Raw genomic sequence first — 12,082 nt, 5'->3', positions numbered from 1 at the left:
CCTATACTTTAAAGAATAAGTATCTATAAAATTACCTAAACCTAATTTATTGAATTAATTTAAGACCATTTTGTTTATTATTTAAATATTCTATCAAATACCAATAATACCATACACGATAGTTATTAACATTTAAAATGAACGTATTAATTTTGCTTATAATACATATTTACCATATTTTTATGTGAATAATAGTATTCTATAGCTATAATTTATAAACAATATGATCAAAAATATTTTTTAATATATTATTCAAAATACGATCATATTCAATTAGATAAATAGGTATAAATAACAGTCGTACAAAAAAAAAAAAAAAATACTTATAAGTATTTTTACTGTTATCTACGTGTCTTTTATTTTATACCAATATATTATCATTTGTAATAAAATTAAAAGAATGATACAACAATCACGGTGACCTTCAGGCATCAGGCTTCAGAACAATTAAAAAGAGTACTTATTAAAGTAACATATTAAATAGCTTTTTAAATACTGTTGATAATATGATAAGAAATAACCTATCTTTGTTTTATTATACTCTGTAATTCGCTACCTATCATTGTTGTTGTCAGAAACAGATTTTTATCATTATTTTTTATAGTACAATGGAAAATAAAACTAATATTAGATATTACGCCACTTCTATTGATAAAATAAATTAAAAAACTTTTAAAAAAAATGTATATTCCTTTAAAATATAATCAAATTATGAAATAAATGTAAATTTAAATTTAGTTTGACATATCAACAAGATTATCTTAATAATTATTAGATTAAATTTTTTTTGTTTACTATACTATTAGGCACAACTTTATTGTTAATTTGGAGAAATCGTTAGAAAAATACTTGAGTTTGAGGTATTCATATAACTAGACAAACATATTATTAAGAATATAATATTGAAGTATTAGAAACGATAAAAGTATGTACTTTTAATATTCTAAAATGTTTTCCGGAAGGCGATTTTGAGAATCGAGACGACGTAGATTACTTCCGAGACACGTATTTGGAAACTTTAGTATCTGATATAAACTATTAACATGCTTTAATAGTATTAATCTATATATATATATATATATTATTTTGGCACCACATGCGTATAATGTATGGTTACAAATTGTATAGTTTTACATATTATAATATTTACCTATAACATGAGGTACTTGAACACACCTGCACGTAACTGGGAACCGTTTTTAAAAATGTTTACATTTATTATAAATAATTATTGAATTGATTAATAAAAAATATAAATTTAATATAATCCCTAAGTAGTACATACTTTAAAAAATATTTAATTAAATTAAATATGATTAATGTTACTTTTATTTAAATGAACTCGACATTTTGTAGTGGTTAAAAAATATCTATTTGAAGTTATGATACACGAGAAAGAGATTTAAACTCCTTTACTTAAATGAAATACGAGTGTATAAACTACATTATGTTAGATAATATAATAATATAATTACTAATAAATAATTTATTAGTTATTATCCAAACCACAATAATAATAATTAACAATAATATAATTGTGTTTTTAATGAATAAGTATCATATTCATATTAAATATTTATATAGACAAAAAATGTTATTACTAATTAGTTTATTTAAAACTGTACCCTTCCCCCCCTTGTGACTAAATCCTGCAAACGGACTTGCTGATTTTAGAAATTTATAGTTAATAAGTAATATTATAACTCATAGACCATTTTAGTTTTGTTTTAAATACATAAAATATTATTTATTTAAAATAAATTCATTATATAATTAATTATTATACAATACAAAATAATATTAAAGTAAACGTAAATACCTACATATATATTAATCGAATATATTAGTCGAAGCTCGTAAGTTGTGATTTTAGTATTCAAGACTGATTAATGGATATGCATCACATATTACATGACGTGTCAGTGTGATCATTACAAAAAACTTAATTATCATCACTTCAGATACTTAGACTGTTCATATCACTACACATGCTACATGCTCTTTTTGGATAATTTATTTAATTCTTCTTACGAAAAGAAGATTAATAAATATCATACATATTACATAACATCAAATCCAACAATTTTCTCTTTGTCACTCCTAATCTATATATCTATCTATTTATCTATAGGTGTATAAAATAAATTATATTTTTTTTATTTAAAAAAGGCATTGAAGAACCTCTTTGAAAAAAAAAATTACGAATTACACTAATGTGAAGCTAATGAAACTAACAATAGGTATTTTTCAGGAACATTTATCGTGAAAGTGGTTATCTTTCAATGTACGTGACTTTAAATTATAGTGGTCTAGTATTTCGGTTAAAAAAAACCTCAATGGTTTGAGTGTCTAGTTCAGAATTATTGAAAATGTTGACATTTAAATAACTTGGTTTTTAATTAGGATACCATTTTGATTTTGATTTCCTAAACTTAATAATTGTAGCAAATTAATAAATAATAACAATTAAAATATGATTTAGTTATTAATATTAATATAGTAAACTTAATATTGTCCTAGTCGTTCTTATATTCTATAAAATATCTAATAATATTTACAGAATAGTTGTCATCGTTTCATATTCTCCCTTCTACGATCTATTGTATTGTGGTGTGTAAATTTATGTAATTATAATGTCTATAGTTATATAGATAAGCGTTTAAACTTTTCATCTCAAGAATCCGTCATGTACAATGTAAATCTATATCATCATCCCTCTCTATTTTTACCTATTATATATTATCTTTTATTACGACTATACCCACCATGTATAATGTACTATATATAGGTATACCTACACGTAAGGCGAAAATCTGAATTAATACTACACTGTATCATGTAGAATTGAGTATAATTAATTTTTAGGCAAAGTTTTATCCACATGTTGTTAGTTACATATTAAATAAATGAAATTCTACACTAAATGACATAATGTGGTTGTAAACAATAAAGGTATAGTAAATATCGTACGCAGCTAATTCTATAACAAATAATTATAATAATAAATAATACATTTTTAAGACTGATAAGCATTCGTAGACTTTCGATATTTGGTTTTATTATTCTATACACTTGTTTTTTTTTTTTTTTTTTGATAGAACGAGGAATCGAATTGAAAGTTCACCGTCATACTTTACACAGACATGGAAAACATTCAGTGACTTAGCTCTAGTTAAACAGGTATTATCAGTTATTTATATTTAAAATATATTTAAAAGTGTGTTTGTTTGACACAAGACGACCAAGAAAATGCGTGCCAAAAATAAATAAAACGTACGTTTTCGACTAAGGGATCCTATCGGGAACCGATGGCATAAGTTCAGGGAAAAGAAAGGGAGGGCTGAAAAAATACTTTATTTCGCGTTCGTCGGAGTGCGGTCGCTCAAGACCACGGCCAATATGTCACCGATTGCGTGGTGGCCGTTTGTTCAATATGTCACGTAATGCGAGTCCGTTAACCACCACCGCCCGAAACGACTCGATTATATATTATATATACGCACAAAAGCCGCGCTTTATAGTTTATATATTATATCGTGTGTGTGTGTGTGTGGTATATCGCACCGGACTCTTCAATTTTCCACCAGCCCGATCGCCTATAGGCTACCGTCGGTCACGTATAGTTGACGTGCGTCGTTTCGGGAACAAAAAAAGTCTCGGCAAACTTCGCGCGCGTGCGAGTGTACTTATACTATGACCGTTGCTCGCCACTACCCGACCTACACTAATGAAGAAATATTATATATATATAAACACGCGTATGCTGCACACTGCTGTCAGTTTAATATATATCGGTTATAGAACCCTCCTCCGCCGCCACTGCTGTTCATATATACAATCCTACGCGAGCCCTATTCGGATTTCTTATATTTTTTTTCTGTATATTTGGGTTCGGTTTTTATTTTTCACTACGCCGATAAAATGGAAACTTATATATCGTATATATAATATGTATAATAGTATTGGTATATGACATGATCGCGTGGCGACAGACGTCACTCGCGGGTAGTCTTAACCCTATTTCGTGTTTTTCTCTTCCACTTCACCGCCAAACTTCATGACAGATTAAGCGAAATATTTTCGTCCGACACTAATGGGAAATTGATGCGACCAAATACAATAAAACAACTTAATAACATTATGTAATGACAATGACCAAAAAACGAAATTAAAAAAGATAAAAATTACCAAGAAACAAAGAGACGGGAAGACGGACGCATTAAAACAAAAATAAAACCCCACTCTACTACACATATAATATACGCTTTTACAATGCGCTCGTTACGAATAAATATCTGCAGCGTAACCCTACGCGAGCTGTGCCATGTAAATATTTACAAATTTATACGATATCGGTGGAAAACACTAACCCACACCGACGGTATTTTTCAATAAGCGGCTACCCTCCGGACTTGGCGACTTACCAAACACATCGCAGATAACGAGAAATCGCCGGAATTACAATTTGGAACCCAAACGTCGTATAATATATTTGAAGAAAAAAACTTGCGCGCATGTTTCACTTTACGCGTTCCCGGCAATATGTAGCATTAATAAATCACTGTATTGTCGATAACCTTGATATATTATTTCACCCCGAAATTCAACCATATGTAAACATAATTTATTGATAATTCGCTATTGATTCGTCTTGGGTTATAATTATTTGCATATAATACGTTCGAAATCAAAAAACTGTTTTAAAAAAACTTTTGGTATCTAATTTTAAATACATGCTCGTGCATTATATTTATGTAGTAATTATTTTTTTTTTTGTATTCTTCGAAATTATATTTATTTATCCGTTATTGTGATATAAATTAAAGACCATAATATCTAGTGTATTATAATATTGAGCGATCACATGATAAAATGCTTATCTTAATGTTATTCATTAACGAATCTATTCAAAATTTGATTTTTTGGAATTTTAAAAAATATGTACATAAAAACCGTACAATTTTAAAATTGTTGAGATTTGTTATTTTGTATGAAGAGTAACTTTATAAGTACTATTTTTTAAATAAGATTGTTTTTTTTAGTGTACACTTTTAGTGAATTTTTTTTTAATTTCGACATAGGTACTTCTTAAAATTAAAATTCTAATGAGTAGTTTTTGAGTCATTTAAACTAGACTTAGATACTAAAGTTACTAAATTCAGCATAATGATTTTTGAATATAAAACGGCTAAAAGGTGAGCTGAAAATTGTATAAATTAGCATTGATCTATTAAACTTATCAAAATATTTTAATTAAAAAATGGTCCAATTATAGTAACTACTAGACCTAAAATCTATTTTATATTTTAATAAAGTCATTTTTAAGGATTATCCATTTGTGTAAACATTTTAATAACTAAGTAACTATTCGTTATAATTTTGAATTCGGTTTGTAAAAATTTTTAAAAAATGTATGCACTAAATAATTTACGGTAAAAAAAGAGAGTAATGGTTTTCATTTGAAAAACAGAAGCTTGTGTTGCTACTAGACACTTGGTAAGAAAATTCAATAGCTTAAAACAAAAAGTTTTTATGTATACTAAAAAAAATCCAATACAATGATTAATTTAGATAAATGTATTATCAAAAGAGAAAAAAATGAAATTATGAATACCTTAGTAAATCACTTGATATATTTGAACATGAAATTATCACACTTCTAGTGTGTATGGTTGTCGGACATATTATAATCTTTAGGTATAAGACGGTAGGTAGGTATACGACTTTAAAATATTCTAATATACGCGTGATTATATATAATGATAGAAACGATTCTTGTTGGTGGCTTTGTATGGCATAAAATATTATATACAATATAATTAAATAAATATATTTACATTTTATACAAGAATCTCTTGCACGATTAATAAATAGTGTAGGTTCATGTGCATTTTAATTAAACGCATTTTTTATTCGACTGTTTGCACAGCACAAAACACACGAAAAACATCACCGGACTATGCACAAAAATAATAATAGGTAAATCGTACGCGAATAACTTATATATAACATGTATATAGGTAGTAGATACTTTATTAGAATAACATTGTGACCGAATGGCAATCGGCAATAATCGTTAATTAAATTAAACGATAACCGTAGGTCACCTGCTACCATCATACACTGTTGAATAGGAGTATACCTAATTAACATATTATTTATTTTCATAATATATTTTATCGTATAGGTACTAGTACCTATAGCAAAATAGTTCTATAAAACTGATTTTGTCGTTATTCATGGAGGCTGAAAATGGAGTAGAAAGGGACTATTCTAAACGGATTTAACAAGTAACTTATTACTATACACCTACGGTAATATTATCGAATTTAGTATTTATATTTTATAGCACTTTTTACAATCTAAGTTATCTACTCATTAACGAGTAAACAATTATTAAAGGTTTTGAATATTCATTCAAAATGGAAATTAATATTAAATGAGTGACTGTATTAAAACGAAAAATCTTAACATACCTAAAGTTACAATAATGTTGTAATTTAAAAAACTCGCCATAATATAAATTTATATTTCTATAAAATGTTTACTTTTAATTTTTAAATCTCACAGAGTATTGAATAATAGATAGAATAATTGTGGTTAACTTAGTGATAAAATATCAAGTCTTATAATATAGTATTAAAAGTTAACATAAATATTAATTTTCAAAACATCCTTTCAGTAAAAACTAGTTATTTTATATGAAAAAATAAAATATATCAACATAATTTTAAAACGATGCTTTTACTTTGTTCAATATCTCATATGAATACTATAATATATTATAGAACGTATGTATTACCACGATAAGTATATTTATATCTTATATCTACTGTAAAAACTAGATGGCTAAATAAAACTGTTTTAAACATCTAAGGTAAGACGGAGAGTGAAGTTGTTTGTCATAATGTGAGTTCTATTCAAAAATTTGAAGTCTTCACTCGTTTAACATAAGTTCAGATATATCACTGTTACATACATACGAGTGGGCTGTGAGTTGGTGCATATTTACAATGTATAATGTACGATTACATTGTGTATACATTCATGTGCGTATATACATACAATAACAATTTAAAAACAAGAATCTTTAACTTAAAGCTTTACCATATTTGTCAATATTTTATTTTCATATTTTATGTTCAACCGTTTGTCCTCTATAAAAGATTTGATAACATTGGCATTGTATAGTATTGCGATGGTTAACTTTTTTTTCGTTCCAACCAATTACATAATATATAAAACTAAAAAATACTTTTTTGAGCAATATACAGAACAAATAACGTAATATATTTTGTAGATTCGACACAATAAAATTTACAGATAACATTTTAGCAACATTTTTGAAATTAACAAATAACATTTAGGGAGATGTTCATATGTATAATTTGTTCCAATAATTCTCATTTCCAGAGAAATGAGATATACGTATACACACATATATATATATATAAAATCTAAAACAGAAGTTAAGTATGGCATGAATTGTAAATAAATGTAAATAAAAATGTAGGATGCACATCTTAAACAATTACTGTAGTGAATATCTTAGAGGTGGACATATATTTTTATGGCTAACAAAAAAAAAACGATAGTGTCCTAGGGGCATTGTTTTGAAAAAAAAAATGTTGGTAGGTACTATATTTAGGTAACTTTATTAGCCAATTTTTGTTTTGCTCATAAATATATTATTCAAATAAATATATAGATTATATTGTACATATATTATATTACCAAATAAATTATGAATAAAAGCGTAATAAATTTCTTTAACTCGAAAGAGTTAACACGTATTTAATTGGGAATAATATAAATACTATTTTATTTCATCTATATCAGTTGGTTACAATTTATGAATCATTTATCATTATTAATATAATATACATATATGTTTATAGTTTATTAATATTCTATATTTTAGTCTAACTAGAAAAACATGAACATTAGTTTAGAGTTGAATAAATATATTTCCAAATGTCAACGTTTGTCTATTAAAATGATAATTTATTCATTTCTAAAATGTTCAATTAATTATAGCGAACGTTGTTCGTAAATGCAATTAGACGTTTCAAAACTTTGTTAACAAGTTATTTTTGAATTTTATAATTCTATTAAATATTTAAGTATTAATTTTAATACGTTTTTGGTTGAGATTTTACACACACACGTAAATGTAGCCATTAAATTATAATATTATAAACATACTGCCTTGACTTCTACATAATATAAAGTAATTCGATTGATGAAAGTTAAAAAAAATAAATACTGTAATTGATTAGAGAAAAAAAACAGTTTTTAGTACTAACGGAATACTTTTGAAATACAAATTAATAGATAGGACATTTTAAAAACTAGGTTTTTATTTTCAATTGTACCATATTATATACTCGCGTTCGCATTGCGGTATATAAATACTTACTAAGTTGTTGTCGAGTATATACACTATACAGTGATGAATATTTAATGCATTGGAAATTTACAATCATTGGTTAGCTATATTATGATTGTATACGTATACACAGGAGAAAATTAAAATAATGAATGTAAGTAAATGTAGCTGGGAAAGCAAATCAGCAAATCAATATCGATAATAAGTAATATAATAATAATAATAATATATACCATACGTTCACGTGTACCTATACTTAAATTATATATAATATTTATTATTCTATCAGTTTGTTTATTCACTGTTGTACGATTTTATTTTATTTTGTTTCATAATAGTATAATGTGTATTTTATAAGTAGGAAGTACCTACTGCATAATCACATGCAAGTTTTATAATATTTTATTTCAATACATGCATAAAGTGTAATTGAATTCAATGATTTATATTTATGTCGTTTGGTATAATGTTTATATACATACATATCACACTGACTTATGAGCTACGGTCCAATTATTAGGGAGTTTCTTTAATTCGTGCATACTTTACTATAACTAATATATAGGTATAGGACATAGGTGTATCTATACAGTTGTTATTAAAGTGACATTTTGACTTGAATTTAAATTATTGCCAAACAATTAAGCAAGATTACAAAATTACATGCATTTATATTTCATTTATATACCTATATATATATATATATATACATATATATATATAACCTGTAATACTATGAAATTTGGATGCAAAGCCATCTGCAATAAATCATAAATACGAAACAGTAATTGAAAACATATTATACATAGTAAGCGATATCAAAACGATTTTTGCATGAGATCGTAAACATTTTTTTTTAATTGCCATGTCGAATTTCATAAAAATCCATCAGGTTTTATATCTACAGATCTTATAAACTCGTACATAATATATTATACGTGACTTTCCACTACGCGCGAAAATAACAATAATAAATACGATCTACACCGTGTGCTACACTAGTCATACTACATGCCTTCTCTCGTTCCACCTACATATTGTATAGTATAGTATGTAATACCCTCATTATGAAGTCTACGAAACACTCAATTAAAACATAATATTATATAATCATAAATAAAATGAAGATTTATATTTTATCATTGCTTTTGTTATTTAAAATATATCTTACCTTTAGTATTCATAAATATAATGCGTTTGTATAATAAGACATTATTGAAATATTTCCATAGATTAAAGAAATTTAACATATAGTTTTATTGCTAATTGTCTTATTGACCATCTTTTCTATTGTAAAAATGTCTTTTATACCTACACGCTTATCTATATTTCCTATCTCATTATTTATATAACTTGAAAAAAATGTAAGTGTAAATCCCCGTCTGTCTCAAGTATGTTTTTTTCTGTTTTGTCATAATATACTAAGTTTTCTTTAATCTGATTCATATAAACTATAAATCTAAATGTGTATTCTTATAACTATATCAAGTTTAAAAAAACATGTATTTAGCGTACTTCGTCTGATACCAAATTGAGTATTATAGGTAATAGGTATCTGGCATACACTATACATATTATATCTAAATAAATGTTCTACCTAAATATGAATGACAGCGACTCGAACACGTATATATATATGTGTGCGTACACGACTTAACAGCAATTTATTATAAGGTTTTTTGGTTTATTTTGATCATGCAAGTTAACCACATGCAGTTATATCAGTTTTAAATTTCATAACCAACATTTAAACCTATAGGTTAGGTATGTACAACCTATATTTAAAGATAGACCTTCCTATTATATAAAATATAAATCACTCTTCTATAATTCAACTACCTTGTTTTAAAGGGATCACAACATTTCTGAAATAATATTATGTCTTAAGAGAACATTAACTACAAACAACTAACGTAATATATTTAAACAGTAAATAATCTAATTATTTGTTTGGGCCCCACAGATCGATATAAGAACTATATTTCTATTGAATTGGACATTTTATTTTTTTTTCCGTTTCCAATAAACATTTTAGTCTTGACAACAATAACGAGATTTGACATTCATTATACCGTAAGGTACGATGTTTTCATCTACATTTAACTCCACGACGAGTCATTGCTGATGCAATGTTGTTATATTTGTTGATAGAACCCTAGGGCATGTCATCGGGAATTTTTAGCCAGACTCGCCACTATGAAATATATTTTATCGTTCATAATAATATTACTTTATCGCAATCGTTGTAGACAGCAAATACTATTTGGACGAGACATTTTGTTGTGATGTCATAAAAATACGACGTTAGAATATAATTCATTCAGACTCGACAAAATTGCGCACTTTCGTTACTAGCACACTGCAGTTCGAATTGTATTTAATAATACATAAACGTCATAATAATAATATGACTATAAAAAACCTTTAAATATTAATATATATATAATATATATATTAATTTAATATACGCATTATTTGCCTATGACTGTATAATATATAAATAATTATAAATAGTGCATTTATTATACTACAATATAAAACTGTTTTTTTTGTTTTTAGTTAAAGGGAAGTATATTTATTAATTACCTATTAAAATATTATAGATTTAAACGTTTTGATGTATAGTTGATATAATATTTGTGTAATATTTTAAAGGTATAAGTCTATAAGTATACAAATAGAACTATGAATTAAGATTAATCTTAGTTCATGAATAGAACTATAGTAGGTCAAAAAACATAATAAATATATACTCGTTGATTAATTAACTGATTCAATACCTAGTGTTTTACAAAATTATAAATTTACAAATATATTCTAAAATGTAAATACCTACATGCTAATGTAGTTGTGTCTGTACCCTGTATAATAATATAATGCAAAAATGTTTGTTCGATATTCGTACAACTGCGTAGTTTATCTTATTTTTAATCATTAAACGACGATAATAACTAATTAAAAGTCTTGTCAGTTGAAATGTAGAAAAGTCAGAAATTTTAAGCTTGGAGGGGGGGAGTGCAAAGATATTCGTAAGATGTCTTTGATGACTAATTTACAAAATCAAAGATACGTCATCATTGACGAAAATATTGCTAATGAGGAGAACTATATAACAACCCCAATTAGTCTTTAGCTCACTACCCCACTGACAGCATATAGAGTAATATTAATTCCAAACATGATTACAATATTGTTTCAAGGAACGTGTCTTGGCAATAGGACTATTTATGATAAATATATAGTATAAAGTTGTACAATTTAAGTACTATTTTAAGAAGATTATAATATTTATGTGTATTTACACAAATTTCATTGGATCATTAAAGTTTATATTTTGGCATTTTGCTATACTATTATAATGTAAAATATTTAGATAAAACTACTGTAAAATCTATTTAAAACAGAATGGCAATGATTCAAGACAGATTTCCGTTTTAAATAATAACATTTAAATGTCCATAAAATATGATATATAATTTTCTACCGGAACTGAATAAAATATTTCCGTTTTATTCATAGTCCGTTTTAGACAGATTGTTTGTCACTACATCCGTTATAAAAAAAAAAAATGTCATAAGGATAATTTAATTTATAAGTATATAAAATAACTGTATTATATCGAATCCGAGCAAACTTCTTTGTATTAGAATGTATTGAAAAATTTAAAAAAAAAATAGACAATGTATTTCATTT

General features: G+C 25.9%; 1 protein-coding gene across 7 annotated transcripts in view; it reads left to right on the top strand.

Moving 5' to 3' along the window:
* Positions 1 to 12,082, top strand: part of LOC114132314 (cardioacceleratory peptide receptor) — a 202,331-nt gene that overhangs the window by 81,847 nt on the left and 108,402 nt on the right. For 5 of the 7 annotated variants that reach the window (XM_027997733.2, XM_050204065.1, XM_050204066.1 and 2 more), the window contains one exon: positions 3,099 to 3,180. The exons of the other annotated variants lie outside the window; for them this stretch is intronic. The gene's annotated coding sequence lies outside the window, so the exon portion shown is untranslated. The remainder of the gene's footprint in view (positions 1 to 3,098; positions 3,181 to 12,082) is intronic. 7 annotated transcript variants of the gene reach the window in all.

This window comes from Aphis gossypii, chromosome 3 (genome assembly GCF_020184175.1).
Source record: "Aphis gossypii isolate Hap1 chromosome 3, ASM2018417v2, whole genome shotgun sequence".
Classification (NCBI taxonomy): Eukaryota; Metazoa; Arthropoda; class Insecta; order Hemiptera; family Aphididae; genus Aphis; species Aphis gossypii.
Note: the sequence above shows the minus strand (reverse complement) of the source record. Positions and strands in the feature narration are given on the sequence as shown.